Source organism: Monodon monoceros, unplaced genomic scaffold, assembly GCF_005190385.1.
Source record: "Monodon monoceros isolate NGI ecotype Baffin Bay Population unplaced genomic scaffold, NGI_Narwhal_1 Super_Scaffold_3, whole genome shotgun sequence".
Classification (NCBI taxonomy): Eukaryota; Metazoa; Chordata; class Mammalia; order Artiodactyla; family Monodontidae; genus Monodon; species Monodon monoceros.
In genome coordinates, this window is record NW_021703780.1 from 20,197,065 (window position 1) to 20,218,218 (window position 21,154).

The 21,154-nt window shown below is 41.1% G+C and overlaps 1 protein-coding gene and 1 pseudogene across 1 annotated transcript in view; one reads left to right on the plus strand and one right to left on the minus strand.

The window, feature by feature from the left end:
- DCDC2 (doublecortin domain containing 2) overlaps positions 1-21,154 on the minus strand; it is a 152,940-nt gene that overhangs the window by 40,441 nt on the left and 91,345 nt on the right. The window lies entirely within an intron of this gene.
- Positions 11,731-12,073, plus strand: LOC114907903 (annotated as a pseudogene).

Below are 21,154 nucleotides of genomic sequence, written 5' to 3' on the forward strand. Positions count from 1 at the left end.
TTCCAATCCAAGAACATGATATATTTCTCCACCTGTTTATGTCACCTTTGCTTTCTTTCATCAGTATTTTATAGTTTTCTGAGTCTTTTGCCTCCTTAAGCAGGTTTACTCCTAGGTATTTTATTATTTTTGTTGCAATGGTAAATGGGATTGTTGCCTTAATTTCTTTCTGATTTTTTGTTGCTGGTGTATAGGAATGCCAGAGATTTCTGTGCATTAATTTTGTATCCTGCAACTTTACCAAATTCATTGATTAGTTATAGTAGTTTTCTGGTGGATAGTATCTTTAGGATTTTCTATGTATAGTAGCATGTCATCCGCAAACCGTGACAGTTTTACTTCTTCTTTTCCAATTTGTATTCCTTTTATGTCTTTTTCTTCTCTGATTGCCATGGCTAGGACTTCCAAAACTATGTTGAATAAGAGTGGTGAGAGTGGACATCCTTGTCTTGTTCCTGATCTTAGAGGAAATGCTTTCAGTTATTCAGCATTGAGAATGATGTTTGCTGTGCGTTTGTCATATATGGCCTTTATTATGTTGAGGTAGGTTCCCTCTACGCCCATTTTCTGGAGAGTTTTTTATCATAAATCAGTGTTAAATTTTGTCAAAAGCGTTTTCTGCCTCTATTGAGATGATCATAAGGTTTTTATTCCTTAATTTGTTAATGTGGTGTATCACATTAATTGATTTGCATATATTGAAGAATCCCTGCATCCCTGGGATAAACCCCACTTGATCATGGTGTATGATCCTTTTAATGTGTTGTTGGATTCTGTTTGCTAGTATTTTGCTCAGGATTTTTGCATCTATGTTCATCAGTGATATTTGTCTATAATTTTCTTTCTTTTGTGATATCTTTTTTCAGTTTTGGTATCAGGGTGATGTGGCTCCGGAGAATGAATTTGGGAGTGTTTCTCCCTCTGCAATTTTTTGGAAGAGTTTGAGAAGAATCGGTGTTAGCTCTTCTCTAAATGTTTGGTAGAATTCACCTGTGAAACCATCTAGCCCTGGACTTGCATTTGTTGGAAGATTTTTAATTACGGTTTCAATTTCATTACTTGTGATAGGTCTGTTTATATTTTCTAATTCTCCTGGTTCAGTCTCGGAAAACTGCACCTTTCCACGAATTTGTCCATTTCTTCATGGTTGTCCATTTTATTGGCATATAGTTGTTTGTAGTAGTCTCCTATAATCATTTGCATTTCTTCAGTGTCAGTTGTGATTTCTCCTTTTTCATTTCTAAATCTTAATAATTTAAACTTCCAATTTAAATTTTCTTTACTCAGAATGACAATAAAAGCAAAATAAAAGACACCATGACAAGCTGAGAAAGAAAGAGACCACAGAAGAAAGGAAAAAGTATATATTTAAGTACCTTTAACAGCACTTTTTACCTGCATTTTGAACAAAAGGTCCCACATCTCCATTTTGCACAAGACCCTGCAAATTACATAGTCGGCCCTGTGCAGTACACATAACCAGGGTAACTACTGTTTCACAAAACTTTTATTTCATGAAACAAATATACATAAGCATATGCAGGTTTCCTGTATCATGATGTAAATATTTTTGTATGATGAGTCACAGAGAGTTTAAAAATCACTTCACTACATTGGAGAAAATAAAAGGCATAAAAACCCTCTCTTCTTGCCACCTGGAAGATAATCCACTTAACGAGGGTAATGCAATTACTTGAACTCCAGCTCCCTGTTATGTTCTATTTCAAGTCTAAAGTCCTCTGTTCAATTCCTAAAGACCATCATACTATGGACTGACTTTCCAACACGCCCCACAGCTCTGCAACTAGACCCCTCACCCGCAGGGGAACGTGATGGCTCTCGCTTCCCTGTCCTCCTCACCTCCTGGCCTCTCCTGAATCAGTCTCCTCCCGGCCACAGCACTTGTCCATCCTTCCCTTCAGGACACAACTCAAGGGCCCCTTCCCCCAATGTCTTTCAAGTCTCTGAAATTTTATTTATTTTTTTGCGGTACGCAGGCCTCTCACTGCTGTGGCCTCTCCCATTGCGGAGCACAGGCTCCAGACGTGCAGGCTCAGCGGCCATGGCTCACGGGCCCAGCCGCTCTGCAGCATGTGGGATCCTCCCGGACCGGGGCACGAACCCGCGTCCCCTGCATTGGCAGGCGGACTCTCAACCACTGCGCCACCAGGGAAACCCTGAAATTTTTATACTTACTCTCTGTACCGTAATGGTACCACATTATAGGCAATTTAGATATTGCCAGAGAAATGATATTGAGATTGTCTCATACTCATTTCTCCCAAAGCCCGTGACATGTAACCTGGCTGGGCTACACGTAGCACTCAATATGGAGCCAGGAGAGGGAGAAGGGACCTAGTTTTTTTGAACGCCTACTATGTATGCTAAGCACATTCGTCACGATTACCCTGTGAAGTAGGTGTTTTTATCCTACTTCATAAAGGATCTGAGGATTAAATAACTTGTCTAAGGCTCCACAGAGCCAGGACCAAGGCCTCAGCTTCTCCCAAGCTTCGGCCTTTTAAATGATACCTTGGAAGAAGCATCACCAACATTAAGGTAATGAACTACATGCTAATTAGACCAAACCTGAGCCAGCGCTGTAAGAGTCACAGGGGAGAGCTATTTTACTTTTGAACATTCAGGCTGCCTTCTAAGTTATGGATGAGAAGAAGCAAATTCAAAAATTGAAAATGGAAATAGCAGGTCTGAGTGGAGGGACATGTGAGGAAGGGTGAGTAGTTTTGAGATTATTCTGGGAAAACAAATGAGAAAAGGGGAGACGATACCCTTTAAAATAAGTAAAAATTGTAGGACAGTGTGAGAAATTAAACTCTGTAGGAATAATGGAGAACTGTCAATTTTTAAAAATTGATGGCTCGGGCACAGAGCTCAAGGCATGAGCTTGAGTCTGGCATGTGCTTTGGACAGAGCGGGAGGAAGAAAAAAGTTTCCTGTGTGTTTTGTTTAATGAATGGAAAGTGGAGGACTCTCTCTGTGAGCTTTTCTTTAAAAATTTTAACCTCCGATTGAATCTTCTAACCATCTTTTAGGACAACTCTTCTTCCAGATGAAGTAAAAACAGTATTTTTTCCTAACTTAGGGTTTAGCTGTTAGAATCCTTCCATAAAAGGCATAATTGCCAAAATAACCACAGGTTTAATACCTGATTATATCAGAAATCCCAGTGGAAATAAAAATGTTAATGTGGAATATGAGTGGAACAGGCATCTAATATGCGGTCTGAGGACATCCATAACAATTTTATTCTTAGCTCAAAAGTGAAAAGCAAGAGATTTAATTTCAGGGTTAAAGAAATTCTGAAAAGCCATCTGTTTCCTTTAGATGTTCCTAAAGCTTACGTATATTTTATTTCATTGAAAGAAGAGCTAAAAATAAGGAGAGAATAATGCATTGAGCTACAGGTATAACAATAGTACATCCATAAGGCAGTGGGACAAACTAGAATGCAAAATAAAAATAATCAAAACATTAAATAACTGTTTAAACAGTGAAGTCACTAAGTTTCATCATAATCAAAGTTATTTTTATTTCCAATCACATTTGCTTATTTGAACATATTTTCTTCTGCGGGGGGCAAAAGCTGAACTTTCATGAAAAAAAGGACTGACTAAAACGTATATTTTCATATGGGGATGTGTGGATTAAAAAAATTGTTATGTTCCTTTTCAAAAAGTCCGTGGCCAAATGAATTGAGCAGAGATTAATGAATTCCACCCCCGGGTATAAATGTAATCTGGCAATCCTCTATCAGAAAACTTTTGGAAAAAGCTTTTAAGCAAAGAGGGAGCTCATAATATCATTGCAACTATGCCTAAGTGAACTGACTTCTTTATGAATACTATTCTAAGAATATTCACACAGTCCAATTTTACATTTAAATGTGTTACACGTTTTTCTTAAATATATTTTAAACTGCACATTTTTAAACCAGATGATAAAACCATATGCAATGGTCTTGAGTGGTCACAAAGGAAGCAGAGACAAGGTTGGTATTTCTGTACATACCAACCTTGTGTGAGTTGGGCTAACTCTACCCCAACACTGACAGTTCTTCACTGTTCCTGTTAACTCAGCAACGGCAAAACTACCTTTTGTGTATCAAGCATCCCCTCTCACTTTCTCGATTCATCTGTTTTACAAAATTCATGCCGTTTGCAACAATTTTACCTTAACTTTGGAAAGGGCTTTGAATTGTTAAAGATGGTACACATTGGCAAATTAACAACTAAAGAAATAAATGCATAAAGAAAGACATTTTTACATTAAATAAACAATCCCTGTAAATGTGTTGCACACCTGACATACTTCCTTGAATTGATTAGCTTGCAAAAAGAAGCTGTAAGTTGCATTGCGTAGGGATCATGACAACCAGGCTTATTATAAATTACCCTGTGTCTGGGGATTTCCAGCCAATAGTTGCCATCCTTGCCTATGTAGCCACCAAACGGGCAGTTACAAAGAAAAGGAAAACTGACAGAAAATGGTTAAGACTACTATTCATTTGAAAGAGGTTAAAAGTACAGACTGTTCTTAAATGTCACTGTACTGAGCTTTCCCACCAGTGGGAAAGAAAAGTAAAAAGTTGCTTTTCCTAATGCATTAATGACCTTGACCTCACCCTTGACCTCCCTTTTAACACAGAGGATTGAGACAATCTGGATCATCTGCAGATGCCCACCAGGCACCCAGATTCCCACCAACACTCTCAGGAAAGAGAAAAAGAAAGAGTTCAGGAAGGTCTCTCCCTGACAGGCAGAGGCAGCAGGGAACTGGCATCACCAGAGTCCACTGGGAATGGCCTCCGGGTCCAGCTTTACAGTTTATTGGCCCTTCCATTTGTCTGTCCCATTCATTTGTTCATCGTCTGAGCGCCAACTCTGTACCAACCACAGCAGCTGCTCTTTAGGTGCTGAGGATACAAAGAATAAGACAGCTCTTGCCCTTGAGGGAAATGGCAATGACTGCAAATCAGCACAGCAGCTGTCCTAGAGGTCTGATGGGCAACAGCTCAGGGTACGGTGGTGCACAGAGGAGACAGTTGTCGAATATCCAGGGAGAAGAATACCCAAGGAAATCATGCCTAAGCTGGTGTGAAAGAATGAATACCATGAGCAAGGCCATGCAAGTTACAGAGCCCACTTGGCCAGTACATATGAGGAGCTGCCTAGAGGCACTGGAAGTGAGGGGTCAGGGTGCTGAGAGGTAAGATCTGCAGGGTGGGCTGAGGCCAGCTGGTGGAAAGAGCTTTGCGAGCCAAGTAAAGGGGTTTGGTCCTGCAGAGGGGAGCCTCTGCAGCGGAAGAACATGCTGAGATTTGAGTTTCACACAGACCACTCGGGAAGTGGTTAGATTTGGGCTGTCGTAGCGGCAAGTGGGAGGCAGGAGAGCCCTGGGGGTGGACCAGTGTGTTAGCCTGGGATGTCAGGACAAACCCTGAGACCTTAATATTTAAGGGGAGGCAGAATAAATAAGAGAGGTCAATGAACGAAGGCTGAAGGACACAAAGAGGTGGGGGGACAACCCAAGAGTGCTGTCAAAGTTACCAGCATAGAGATTGTTTTCTAGAGACTGATCAGGAGAGTTAAATAACAGTAGCATTTAACTATGCTTGCTTTATACCAGGCACTTTGCATATATCAACTCAATCAATACTCATAGGGTTGTGATAATAATAATCGTATTACTATCTCATTTTATAATTGAGGAAATCGAGGCAGAGATCACTTAATGAACTTGTCCAAGATGACACAGTGCTAAGTGACAGGGTCACCCACATGGGGCAAAGACGCCAAGTAAAAGGAAGCTGTAAAAAGGTCATTGGATTTAACCTTCCAGAGGTCAAGGACAACCTTGGCCAGTGTGCTTTCATTAGAAGGTTGAGAACTGAAAAATGATTCCAATAGGCTGAAGCATGAATTGTAGGTGAACAGTCAGAGATATCAAGGGTGAAGTATTCTTTTACATAAGCCAATGAGATCTGAGTCTTGACTAATATGATCTGCTCAGTTCTTATTAGCCAGAGCATTCGGTGAGTGTGTGTGTGTGTGTGTGTGTGTGTGTAAGCACATGTACACATGTGTACACACACGTGTGTTGTATATTCATGCTTGAAAATGAGGAGGTGATAGAAACCAGAAGGTGAAAGAGCTTATGAGACCCTGTCAGGAGTGTGGTCCTGAGGATGACAGGGGGCTGCTGACAATGACCTGACCCGCATCCTTCCCGAAGACTTCCACCTCCATGAAGCTCGCCCTGGCCTCTCAGTCCGGTTTTGGCTGTCCCTCTTCTGTGATCCCCCAGTACCCTGGCCCTGCCCCTGTCATGGGTGGCACCCACCTCCATTCCTGGACTGTGAAGACCAACTAATCTGACTGTGAATACCTCGAGGGAGGGGCCCATGTCTTGTTCATCTTTGTATCCTTAGCCTCTAACAGAGTTATGACATCGATCAATAAAAAAAGAAATGTGTGGATAAGTGTTTCTGCCAGATTACGTGCTTTGAAATATTCCTCTTGGAGCCATGTAGATGATGGCACAGAGAACATGGGAGTGAAGACATTTCTTTTAAACACCTTATCTGCTCTTAGGTCTCCTCCAATTTGGCGGGGTGAGGGAGGGGGGATTTTTATAAATGGTTGCTGTGTCCGTGCTCCAACAAAAATTTGGAAACGCAGAGCTGCTGTGGGACTCTGTGTGCTTTCCAAAAATTTTGAAACGGAACTAAATGTTTGCATCATTTCCGTTAGATATACAAAGAAAATTAGGTTGTCAGTAAGTAACTGTTGAGTATCTGCTACATGTTGGACAACTTATTAGGTGTAATCAATCTAGAGTAGGCAGTAGACAAGTAAATGAGAAAGTTTGTCCCTGACCTGGACAAGCATGAAGCTTAACTGGATAAACATACACACACACACACACACAAATGGGTGTGCATATATACATTATAATATATACACATATATACATATGTATATAGACATATTCATAGGAAGATGGATGGAAAGTTCACAAAGGAACATGAAAAAATGAAGTAGGAACCTGACTATGAAATCAGTGTGCCACAATGAATATTCTAGCCTGCTTCCCTTCACAACAAGTCCCCAACCCCAGTCATTCAGTCATTGCTTACTTCTTTATGTAAACGATATAGAACTTCTAATGTTAGCAAGCCCTTGATTTACTTATGTTTGACACATTACATAAAGAGAGCCTTAAACAGGAAGTTTTGCCTATACCATTACACACATACACACACTAATATGCATGTTCTGAGACTACAGCTCTTTGGTGGGTCTGAAACTCCCTTTTCTTTTTTGACTAATTTCACCTAAATAAATATCCCCCCTAAATCCTGGCAACTGGTCTCCTGCTTTAAGATCATGTGCTCCCATTCATACCAGAGCAGTAAAACAGTACATCACTCTAAAGCATAGTGCAGCAAATCTCCATACACGCCCACACATCACTGTGAAACATTTATATCCAATATTTCAGCCACATGCCTACGTCCTACAGTTCCACTTTCACTTGCTTACAGCTTTAATCACAAATTAGCCAACAAGTATTTATTCTTTGTCACCTGTGTGTTCATAACTGTATGAGGATAAAAAAAGTTTAACACATAATATTTGCCCAGTAGTGGATCTGTATGCTAATTGGAAGTGAACATCCATTGACTGACAAACTTTCGTTGATAACCTGCCCCCCACCCACTATGATCCAGGTATTATGCCAGCATTCAGGATACAAGGATGAACAAAGGCACAGTCCCTGCCCTAGAATAGATCATGTTCACTATAAATAACATTTTATATAATAGGTACCCTAATGAAGGTCTGTGCGAAGGGCAAATGGTACCTTTAAAAAAAAGAGTGCTTATTTTTGACTGAGGGCTCAGTGACAGTTTGACAGAGACAAAGAAATCTGAGCAGACTCTCGCAACGCTTTCAGGAGCCCAGTGGCTGGACCATCCCTGTCTGAGCACGAGCCATGAAGACTAGAGCAGACTTGACAGGACTTACAAGCATGTGAAAGAGACAGGCTGGGCTCTGGTGAGCAAGAAACCACCAGAGTTTCTAAGATAGAGTCCTGATCCTGTCTGCATTTCAGATGATAACTTGTGACTGTCAAGAATAGATTAGAAATGAACAAGACTGGAGTCTGAGAACCCCTCAGGTTCTGCTCAGGTCGGACTGCTCATAGGTAGAGAGGATGTGACCCAGGGAACGGCAGTGGGGTCTAAAGGCAGAAACTCCTTCCAGAGGTGTTAGAAATAGACCAAACAGCAGCCTGTGGGATGCGGCAAGGGAGGAACACAGATGACTCTGAGGTTTCTCACTTAGGCATCTGAGGAGAATACGTGAGGAAGACATAACTGGAGAGGATCTGCGAAGAACGGGTTTAACTGAGAATCTAATTCAAGTTCGAAAATTCTGTACTATCAGTGAAGGCATGCAGGAGGTAGCTGGGATGCAGGACTCGTGTTCCAGGGAGATGTGGATACAGAAGAAGAGAGAGCCTGTGACCTAACTCTGAGGGACACTACACTTGAAGATAGATAGGGAGACAAAGGAGTTACCTTTCTTCTCGGACTGAGAAGGAACAGAAAGGGAAAGGGAAAAGCAACAGACAGGATTTTCACAAAACCAAGGGAAGAGGAGTGGAGAAGATAGCAGGGTGCCCACAAAACATCACCTTGATGTACTGATTTAATTAAGCGATAAATAACACGGATACCTTTTTGCGAACAAACCTCTACCTAAGGTGCCAGTTTTGCGACTCAGTAAGGTCACAAACGTGAAAGGTTAAGATCAGTGTGAGCGAGGATTATAAAGTCTTCCCTGGGGGAAGCTGTACCACTTCCCCTGGACTTTCAGAGAATGTAGGTTATGCAAAAGAGATATGGTGGGGCAGGACACACCAGTCAAGAATTAAAAATAAGAACAGAGCATTGGAGGGGCAGGGATCATCAAGGGACCTAATTAAAGAGACCAGTCCTCCTGGATTCATGGTGAGGGGTGGTGGGAGATGAGCGGTACCAGTCGAGCGGGCTACCGTGGAGAGCCTTGAGGGGCAAGCGAAGACGCTAGACCATCCTAGGTTAAGCCATAGATCTGTCTTCAGTCTTGTCTGCCAGGAACTCCCTGCTCCGTACTAGTAACTGACCACAACAGCCCCGAATGATTCTTGGCAACTCTTTCCACGCTAGCTTCTGCCCTGATAACTGGCTGGGCAAAAAAACAGAAAGACAGAAACGGCCTGCTGGTTTTGCTCACAGGCAGCAAATGACCCCTCCTGCCCAGTGTTCACAGCTGACTGTTCCTTGATTCATCTGATAAACAGAAGGGGGCATTTCAAAGATGTCCAGTGGCTCACCCCTCATAAATTCTCATTAACCTGACTATCAGGGTGGGAAAGAGAGATAAAAGACCTGCACTTCCTCATTGCTTAAAAACTGCTCAAAGGTGGTGATTTTCACACCTGCTGATTTGGTCTTTAAAGAGCCTTGTGAGATGAGAAAGATCACTGTTCATTTTTTCTTCCAGCCTCTTCCTTCTCTTCTGTGGTTCATGCAAAAACACCCTGATTTTAATTCCTAGATGGAATGTTGGCAAGCTTCGATAATCTTCTTTCACAATCTCTACTAAACACACATAGCAGCAGATTAGATGTGAATTATCAGTATCTTAAATAACTGAACCCGATGAACAGAAAGGGGTTTCACTCTTAAGTAATTAGGTGAAAATCAGGTCTGGCTTCTCTTTGGAATCTGGAAGCCTCTTTCTCCTGCAGACAGGAGCAAAAGGTTACAGTAAATTTGAAGAAATGTCTGCACCCAGCTTGGAGAAATTTACACATTGGCTTTTTAAATGAAGGTGCTTTTTATAGCATTAATTGGAGATTTTAAGCAGCAGGTGGTTATTTTATTTTGTAAGGAAAAGTCTAACAGTGAATTATTTTGAGGTTTTTCTCAAGCTCTCTGAAATGAAGCTTTCACTGCCTGCTGCGTAATGGCCTTCTTTTGCCATGTAAACATGAGATCAATATAGTTTTAAACAGAGAGGTTTTTCTAATGCATTTTTGGTATTTTTCAAGCTGTGATTCAGCTGATAGGAGTTCTTATAAAATGTGAATTACAGGAAATTCATATTTATAAGCTTCTGCAAGTAATTTTAGAGCGCTGACTTTTAAACACCTGCTAATGAAGAATTCCAAGAGTAGCACTGTGCACTAACTTTTAATATTTCCTCATATACATCTCTTTCCCTAACCCAGGCCATGGTGGAGGAATCATGGCTTGAGGCCTTGCCAGCGTGGGTCTCTTTTTGTGAGCTTCTGGCCACTGTCCTGAAGTGAGGGTGTGACTCCAGTCCCCTGAGGGAGGTTCATAGTGGCCACTGCCAGGTTTGGCCATCACAGTCTCCTAAAGTGCTTTGTGGTTCTGTCTCTGTCTTTTAATTTTCCCCGGAAGAATACTGAAAATACCACAGCACTGGGAAGGAGGCATGTGGCAAAAACACAAAGACAGGTTTCCCCTTACTCTTTCTGTACTGGTTTCCAATTGCAGCTGTAACAAATTACCATAAACTTGATGGCTTAAAACTACACAAGTTTGTTATCCTACAGTTCTGGAGGTCAGGGTCTGAAATGTGTCTCCCCAGGCTAAAAAATCAAGGTGTTAGCAGGGCTGCGTTCCTTTCTGCAGGCTCTAGGGGAGAATCCATCTTTTTGCCACTTCCAGCTTCCTGGAGCCACCTGCATTCCTTGGCTCGTGGCCTCCTTCCACCTTCAAAGCCAGCAATGGCCCATCATTGAGTCTTTCTTACGACGTCAGCTCTCTGGTTCTGACTCTTCTGCCTCCCTCTTCCACATTTAAAGGACGCTTTGGAGTCCACTGGACCCACCGAGGTAAGTACGGACCATCTCCCTGTTTTAAGGTCAGCTCATTAGCAACCTTTACTCCCCTGTTGCCCTGTAACATAACGTATTCACAGATGCCGGGGATTAGTACATGGATTTTGGAGGGCCATTATTCTGCTTATCACGTTCTCACTAAATCTTTCAGGAAAGGAGCACAAAAGGTTTTCAAGACACTTTTAAAGAAAGTCAGCTGGTCAAATAGAAAGGTTGGTTTAGTCTGTGGGAGCAGTCTCTTCAGAACACATTCTAATATGATAAAAAAAAAAAAAAAAACCCGAACACTTATGACCATGTCTTCATACAACTTGTTAAATGAAGGTAAATTGTTAATGTGTCTCAGTTCCACTATTCTACACTCACGCCCTTCAGAACCAAACTACAGAGGGATGAGTCCCTCTGTCCACACTTAGACCTGACTACTCTCAGGATGGGAGGAGAAGTCAGAGGGTCGCAAGCCCAGTGAATGGCCAGCTCCCTCTCCTGTCATTTACCCTTTGAGATGCCTGGGGTTGGGCTGCTGGTGTCCCTGCCCCCCTACCTCCACCCATACCCCCCACCCTGCTCGGATAATGAGCCCTCTCCTACCTGGGCCAGGACAGCGTTAGCACTTGCTTCCAACCCCTAAGTCCCCAAAACAAACAAACAGCCCTTGTGAGATTTTCCTGAGAGATTTAACAGGTTGCTGTTGTTGTTGTCTCGATGTGGGTTTTTTAATCTTTCGTCTCTTTGAGGAAGAGGTGTAGCAGAGTGCAGGTCCGCCTGCACCTGCCCCTGCCTCATCGCATGTCTTTGAAAGATACCGGAAAGACACGTGTGGAACCAGAGGTGGCAATTCACCGAATTACAGCCGCAACATAAAATCTTTGGAGAAAGTGTGTGATGATTTGATCAGAGGCGTGAAGGGAAAGAATCTCAAAGTGAAAGGACCAGTTCGGATGCCTACCAAGACTCTGAGAATTGCTACCCAAAAAAAAATCCTTAGTGAAGGTTCTAAGCCTTGGGGTCATTTTCATAGGAGGACCCACCAGTGACTCACTGACACACATGGTCCTTCCGAGATTGTTAAGGTGACTTCTATCAGCATTGAGCCCCGGTGGAGGCTGAAGTCACTGCTGCAGACGCTTAAATCAAACTTTTGAAAGTTGATTATAAGTTGTTAAAAAAAAAAACTTTTGTAATTCAACAATATTTATTGAGCACCTACTACGTGCCAGGCCTTGTTCTAAGAACTAGGAATTCACATAAGCAGAAATCTCATGGCCTTGTGGAGGCTGGGAGTAGAAGGGACAGTGGAGATTCAATAGACACAATAATCATGAATATTACATCATATAAGTGCTATGGAGTGCTAGAGAGAGGGAGCAATGTTCGAGCCATAAGGGCAGGCCTCATTTTAAAAATAGCATGTAAACAAAGACTTAAAAAGCATGAGGAATGGATATCTGAGGGGGAATGCTCCAGGGAGAGGAAATGGCTGGGTCAAAGGTCCTGAGGAGGGAAAGAACACAGAAGTTACCAAGTATTAGGAGGGTATAGCTTTTTCACAACAAAAGCTAAAGTTCATTTGAATGCAAAAAGACTAGATCCGATTTTTCAAAAAATTCTCCTCTACAACTGTCTTCAATTTTTTTATCTGAAGACTGTCTATTCTTTTGCCCACCAAATAATTTGCCATTTTCCATTCAATAATGGCAGGGCCCAACCAAGGACCTAAGAGAAACTGGAAGAAGTCATCACTGAGGGGCAAAAATGATACAGAAAAGGGGGGTTTGTGGAAGACACACTTGCCTGACCTGTGACTTGTTCTCCAGATGCAGAAATGGAGCCATGAGGAGGTGTGCGCTCAGGGCACCTCCACCCCCATGACCTCGACAGCATCCCTGCTCTCTGACCTGCCTTACTTCTCTGTTTCCTGGTTCGTCGTCTCTCTCCCTCATGAGAAGGTGAGAATATTCGCTGCCCGAGAGCAGGGATGGTGCCTGACACCACTGATCACCAAGGGGACTCTGGGCCAGTCTAGCCCTCAGTAGCAGGATATGTGGGCTGTCCATTCTGAGACCAGGCCAGGAGCCCTGGTTATAGAAGCAGGCCCATGTGAAAGGAAAAGATACCAGGCCGGAAGCTTAATCTTTCTCTGGAAAAATACTGCAATTACTACATGCAAGAAAAGTTTAGTTTGAAAAGAACAAGCTCCTGTTTCCTGGTACACTCCTTTCCAGCCAGCTCAGATCTGGGTCGTGTTGAGGCAGAGAAACGACCTTTCTCCCCACCCCCACCACTCCCACCAAGTGTCAGTACTTGGAGAAACCTTTATCTGAGAAGAGAGACATTCTCCTCACTCAGATGGAAAGCGATTGAGGTGGGGAAGCAAGGAATGGCAGGAGGTATTAAAAAAATCAGAACTGTAATTATTTACGTGATGAAAAGGTTGTGCTGTACAGAGACACCATGTGATGGAAATATTCCCATCACATTAATAATAATAATAAAAAGACCTTCACCTCCCATGACAAGAAGCTGCAAATCTAAATAATTTTATCTTCTCCTCTGAATATTTCCCAGGGTACAACAGTAGCTCTCAGGCAGAAAGAAATTATTCACTGAGAACATGAAAGTACTCCCTTTCAGAAATGACTTCAAGATAATATTTGCTATGTGACTTTGGTAATTTTATACACACACGTATAAGTTTCTTTTACTAAAATGCTCAATTTTGTTGATGGAGCAGTTTAAACTTTATACAGCAATTTCATCCACTGTAACAGATATAAAAAGGTCTATGTCTCTGCCATGTCTAAAACATCAGGATTATCCATAAAGTCAAGCAGTGCATTTAAAAATTTGTTCATATAAAATGCCATAAAATCAAAGCACCACATCTCAGTTAACCAGGCACGGAAATATTTTAACTATTGTCATATCGCATAATAAATATTAACTCATTAAGTTTTCAAATACCTAAGCAATGGAAGTTTATACCTGCCCTGCGAACAGAAGGATGTTTTCCCGTTTAAATGAACACACCATTGCCGTTGTATTTCAGAACTTTGTCTTCTGTGTAAGTTCACAAAGTTAACTCTATCAGCATGTTCAGGTACCAAACGCACTCACAAATACTAAAGTGTAAGCCAGAAGACCATCAAAATTAATTAGATCATTATATTTTAGAGCCCCCAAAGGACTCAAGAAAGCAAATGGTTCAACCCTTTCATTTCCCAATTGAGGACAGAATTGTTGGATAATTTGCCCAAGGCATGACTAGACCTATATTTCTCACTTAACACAGGCAATGCTCTTTAATTTACACGAGGCTATATCTGGTTGCTAGACAAAATATTATTGCGGGGGAGAGGGGTGTTAAACATGGGAAATCAATTCATGGTGTTGCTTTAGCAACCATGGAATTCTCTCTATAGCTTAACACAGTGCCTTTTGGAGAGTCAGTAAATAGTTGCTAAATGTGAATGAATGGATGGAATTCTTGGAAAAAGTATATTTGCTTCAAAGTATACTTCCTTCTGGCCACGGGAAAACTGGGCAAACTCTCCTTTCTGCATTTGCCTGGGAGCAGCCTGGGAAACAGCTTTCCCCAGTCTGAAGACATTAGAGCATGACTATCCCAGGTAGCACTTGATGGTTTTCCCTATGTTTAATTCTTTTTTTTTTTTCCTGTTTCTAATGTGTTTTCAAGTGGATGTAAGCTCAGTAGGCACGAGGTTCTTATCCGATTACAGTGGTATCAGACTTCATAAGAAAGTTCTGATGAAACATCCCCTATTCCAAACATTACACAATTTTTCAATTTAGGTGTACTAACGTGCTTATTTCTAGAATAACCCTAGTAGCCTCACAACTCACTCAACATAAAATCACAGGAGGTCCTGTTTCCCGGACCTTCACCTGATTCCCTTCCTAAATAATTTATATTTTTTGTAAATTAAGCCTCTGCCCATTCAAATGTGGTGCAGCTGGTTGTTTGCTTTTTCTTTGTTTAAATCGCCACTGTTTCCAAAAATGCCAAACACTTACCATCGGTGCCATTCTTTTTGATACTGGACTACTTGCTGAATTCACTGTTACCTATTTCATGTGTATGTCTCCTTCTGCCAATGAAATTATAAACTGCTTAGTGTCAAGAGGCACATTTACAATATCACAGGGAATAGTCAATAAATTCGTGTTATTTCACCTCCAGGTTAATTGTTTGAAGCTACTGGAAAGAAAGAGCCATGTAAAAAGTGATCTCCAATCAGGCAGTTTAACTAGAAATCTACTCCTTCCCGAACTGTTTGTGTGCATTTAGGAAAGGAGGCAATAATGGAAAGAAGTCCAAAATAAGTTCACTTAGCATGTCGTTAATGAGGAAATTTCCTTATTTCTTTTATACAGGGCTGCTAGTTTGATAGATGAAGAAAGCATCAAACATAGAATATTTGTATTTCAACATAACAGTTAATGGACTCACTAATCCACATATCTTTGTGTATATAATGGTAAAATTTGGGTTGGAAAATAACATGAGTATGTGTATATAAGTGGGTTGATTCATCCATTATTTTACTTAACAAATATTTACTAAGTGTCTACTAAAGACCAGATTAAATGCAAATTATGGTCACCCTTCCTTCAGTATCCACAGGGGAATACCTCCAAGACCCCTGTAAATACCAAAATCTGCGATGCTCACGTCCCTTATGTTAAATGACATAGTATTTGCATATAACTTACCTTAGATTACTTACAGTACCTAATACAATGTAAATGCTATGTAAATAGTTGTCAGTGTGCATAAATTCAAATTTTGCTCTATGGAACTTTCTGGAAAATTTTTTTCGCATATTTTCGATCCGCAGTTGGTTGAATACGCGGATGCAGAACTCACGAAGGAGCACACCTAAGCTGAATCTTAGAAACAAGTAAGTTTTGACAAAAAAAAGTTTGGGTGGCAGTATGAATGCAGAGAATTTCAGACAAAGAAGCCAGTAAAAACCAAGAGGGAGTATAGGGCATGGAGGAAATCCCAAGCCATTTAATGTTGTAAGAGCATCAAGCCCAGTTTAGGGGGTACAGGAATACGATGTGAAACAGTCATGAACTTGAAGACCTTCAGCTTTGTCTGTGGGTGACGGGGAGCAACTGGAGGGTTTTAAGCACGTGAACCACACATAGTCAAATTTTGGTCCAGACAGGTGACACTGGAAATGAGGACAGAACAAAACTCAGGGGGAAAGACCAGAAAAAAAGGACACCTGTTAGGAAGTTACTGTTGCCTGTTGAGAGCAAAGGCGAGCCTAAACAAGGGCTGTGGTAGAGAGATGAAAATTGGGAAACGGTCCTAATATTTAGCAAGTAAAGTCAGCAGGATGTGGTGAACAGTTGGGAATATGAGGTAAGGGGAAGAAAGAAGCCAAGATTGTACATAACTTTTCGGCACAGATAAATATTGCTGACATTGCTCGAGACAGAAAGTGTTGCGGTGGGAGATGGTTAGTGTAATTTTAGGAATGTTGGGTACAAAGTCTTTGAACCACAAAAAATGCTCATCTGCATCCAGGTGTCAATTTGAAGAAGAGTCTCTCTCGTGGACCCTATTTGCTTCAAAAAACTTATAAAAATAGTTGGATACCATGTAGAGAGCACACTGCCAAATATCTAGATTATGGTAAGATGGAAAAGATAACAAGTTACAAAATCAAGACCCAAAATTAGGTGAACAGGCTGAAATACAGACCAACAAGATGAAATTTAATAGGAAAACATGAAAAATCCTGCATTATAGGATGGGAGGATGTAACCTGACAGCTCTCCGTGTGAGTGTAAATGGAAATTTTAGTAGCACTTAAACTTAATATAACCTATATTGAGTCTGAAAACTTGGACTCCATTCATAGAAATATGTAATACATTTTAATCATACATTTTTCAGATTGGGGTGGGTCACAAAATCCTGAGTTCCATAAAAATGTTTCAGCGGCCACCACAGTACGTGAGGAGGAAAATCATGAGCAGGTGGGCCTCCCAAACTATCCAGAAAACTCCCTGCAACCAGAAAAGATCTCCGTTTATGTATTACACAAAGGGGACTTTTTGTAAAATTTCCTCTAACGAAAGGGCTCCACTTCCCAAACCACTGACTGTGATCCTAGGGTGTAATCGGCCCATAGTAAATTCTGCACAAGTCAAACCACATCTTGGTGTTCGGTTCCAGGCATCTCATATTAAGGTGGCCACTGAAACACTCCAAAGTTTGCAGGTAGAATGTAACCGGGATAGGAAGATGAAGCAATCCTTCTCACTGAGGAGTGGCTGAAAGAATTCAGGACGTTTTAGTTGGAGAAAGACTGAAATGAACATCAGCACCTGTCTCCAAATTTCTAAAGGGCTACCAACTGGAAGAGTCATATTCTCCACGCCGTCCTTCTGATGGCTTCGCCGGGAGCAGAGTGGAGATTACAAGCAAGTAGATTATGGGCCAACACAGAAAAGTATTTACATTTAGAGTAAGAGAAACGGTTGCCCTGTGAGGACAAGAGCTCCCTGAATATATGCAGGCAATTCTATCAGCTGGAGGAACCATTATTAGCTTTAACAGCTATTGTCTTGCAATTCTAGAATAAAAGACATGTGTAATCCAACTGTATTTTCATTCGATGCCTCAACTCTGCAGTAGACTGCTATTCTTCCCATTTTCATTCATTCTGCCAGTACCAAGCATTCATTGGAAACATGAATATTTTCAAACATGAATTAGATGTGATCCCGGCCCACAAGTAGCTCACAGTCCAGTGCAAGAGGCGGATTTGTCAAGAAGTTATTGCAGGTGCATGTGGTAAGCACAGCTGCAGTAAGGAAAAGCTACGAAACCTGCCTGGAGAAGGAGTAACATGAATGGCATCCCCTTCATGTCAAACGAAAGGACAGGATACTAGCCTCCTGCTAGACTCAAGTCCCTTTTAGAAACACATTTCTCCCCAGCACCACTATCTTATTTTCAATAACAGGTGGACCGCCTCATGCAAAGTCTTTTCTCACTTTATTCGGTAAGTCTGCTTCACCCAAGTATTGTAGGCACTAATTGGGATGACTGCCTGGTTCACAGGCAACCCTTTTTCCTTCTTGTAACAGCACTACTCCTCCAAACACTGAGGTGGTCATGTGACCCAGCTCATCATAAATCATTATTCCCCAGCCCTGACAGGCCCCAGGGGTGGACACATGCTTGTAAGCTGGGCCAATCAGAATCCTTCCCTGTGATTTTTTTTTTTCCCTCAAACTGCAGTTGAAAGTTCTCTTTACTCTCATGTTCCTGGGCTAAAAGGATATAATCCAGGAGCTGTCTACAGCCACATTCCCCTCACAGGAGGAAAGTCCGTGTGCAATAAGGGAGAATGAAGCCAAGGGGCTAGAAGAATCAGAGCTGAAAGATACAGAAAGAATATTGTGGATTTTTGTATCCCTGGTTCCAGGTTCTGAGGTCCCTGGCTTTGCCCTGGACTTTAAAATTCTTTTTTCAATTCTGCAAATTATCTATTTCAGTATTCAAAGTCACTTTCAACAAAAAAATACATGTAATGAGATTATTCTATAAAACAAAACTTAGGAAATAACACACCAACCCAAATGGGTGTGAGATGCACAAAAATAGAAACAATATGTATTTCCATTTTTCAACTAAGAACATTTCTGAGCACTAACAATGTGGCAGGTGATGTGTAGGTGCTGGAGACAGAAAACAGATATGCAAACCAGTCAGTACAGGTATGGACAATGTAAGTGCATATAGATTTGGGTGTAGCTGTAATGTAATAGTTAAAATATGCATAAAGGGGCTTCCCTGGTGGCACAGTGGTTGAGAGTCCGCCTGCCAATGCAGGGGACACGGTCCGGGAAGATCCCACATGCCACAGAGCGGCTGGGCCCGTGAGCCATGGCCGCTGAGCCTGCACGTCAGGATCCTGTGCTCCGCAACGGGAGAGGCCACAACAGTGAGAGGCCCGCATACCGCAAAAAAAAAAAAAAATATATATATATATATATATATATATATATATGCATAAATATCATACATGGCATAATTTGCAGGTTAAAAGGTCAAAATATTTGAGAACCAATGAACAGCAGCACTGACCAGTTAGAAATCATAAACTAGTATGGCTATTGGCCATAGTAACAAGTACAAGCTGAAAATCAGCTCTTATTATCATCAGATTACTTCTTTTAATTCACCCTAAAAATTAATTATCCTCCATAACTCCTCAGTGGCTTTAAGGGGATACATCAGAAAGTAGGAAGAGGTTAGAGGTAGTAACTGAACATTGAGTTCATGCCAGTTTTTCTGATTACAGGCATCATGCAATTTATCTCCCGCTAATTGAACTGTAAAGTTTTTTTTCCATGGGGGTTTTGGGCTACATTTGAAATGGTTGGACTTTTATAAACTCCTTTGGTCAACAAGATAAGAAAAGGCCTTTCAGTTGTATTGCTTTCCAAGCTCTTTCCATGAGGTAATTTACACTGTGGGCCTCAGTGGTGGAAAATCATTAATGTTATTATTTTGATTACTAGGTATTTTGGAATAAATGACTTAAAGACTAGAGAACTAGTCAGTTTCAACATCAAAGTAATCCAAAGAGCCTAATCGGCACTCTGCCATCACATATGGGCTGGATTGATAGAACATGTTTAATAGCATCATGCTGGGGGCAGAAACAAGAGATAGCCTACACAGGGAAGTACCTGATAAAGATGGGAAGACAAAGAACCAATCCCTTAGCAGCTGAGAGTTTAGGATATTCATAAAGCTTCCACTACCCAAAAGCAGCAGGGGCAACTTCATTTCCATTAAGAGAATGGGAAGGAAATTGAATATCATAACAAGATAATGGGCTCCTGCTTGTGCACAACTACTTGTATAAAGTCAGAATGTCTGCTGACAAAGTGCTTGTTACTGGTATCGAGACAACCGGGAACAATGAACGTCATTTGTACATGCTTCCTCAGGGGAAATTCTTTTTCCCTAGTTGTGGGATGCAAGGACTTTTCAATCTCAGTAACAGAATACAAGCTGAAGTTTCACCATCAGTTTAGAAGACCTGTGACCTTCAGCCAGCTGGGGTTGGAAAGGAAGCAGTTTGATGATCCATGATAGCTATGCATAGGGAACATAAACATTAAAAGGGGAAAAAAAATTGCTCTTGTATTTTACTTTGTAGTTCTCCTACAGGAGGCCTTTCAAAGACTAGGACCAAAAAGAATAGAAAGAACTATGAGTCTTAAGCTTGTACAATGCTAGCATTTTCTACATGGAGCTTCCAGGATGGCAGGACATTTTACTTAAAATATATTTCATGTCATTTTACACTAAAGCTTGACTATATCTCAAATCACGTCTCACAGGTCACAATCAAAGGTACAATCACCAGCTTTCTTCATATTTTGATGGGAAGGTTTCAATGAAGAAGTGAAAATTGAAAGATCTGCAGAAAAAGTATGCAATGAATCATATTTTTAAAATACCATATGTCCTCTGGAATTTTAAAATAATTTCTAAAATATTCCCTAACTACAAAAACTCTACGGCAAAAACAAAAAAACCCACTACTTTTCCATATTCATGAAAAGCTCACTAGGGAGAATATTTAAATATCTTTTGGCAGTGTTTTTAAAGACTTACAAAGCACTCAGAGAATAATCTCAAGAGAGCATATTTAAATAGTCCGCCCTCCCCAAAGTTCTTCCAACCTGTGATTATTTACTGTATGTCTTTCTATATTTTAATTTCTATAGTTTTCTATAGCCCGAAACCCTGGGCTTATGAATTCCTCTTCTAGAAAAAAGAATTAGTGTGGGAAACTCCACACCTGCAGGGTAACCAAGTCTTATCCCACTTGTGATAGGAACCAAAGCTAGGCCTGGTGGGAGGCTACCCATCTCTGCAGACTCAGACAGACTACATTTAATCCAGGCTCTTCCAGCTGCTAGCTGTGTTATTCTGGGCAAGTTACCAAACCTACCTGTACCTCACTTTCCTTATTTGTAAGATGAAGCTAATAAGAGTCCTACCTGATGGGGCTGTTAGGACTAAATAAGTTAATGTATTTAAAGTGCTCAGAACAATACCTGGCACTTTAAAAGTATTGAATATTATTAGTACTACTATTATTTTTATTATTATCATTATCGTTGTTAAGAGAATGACAAATTCCAC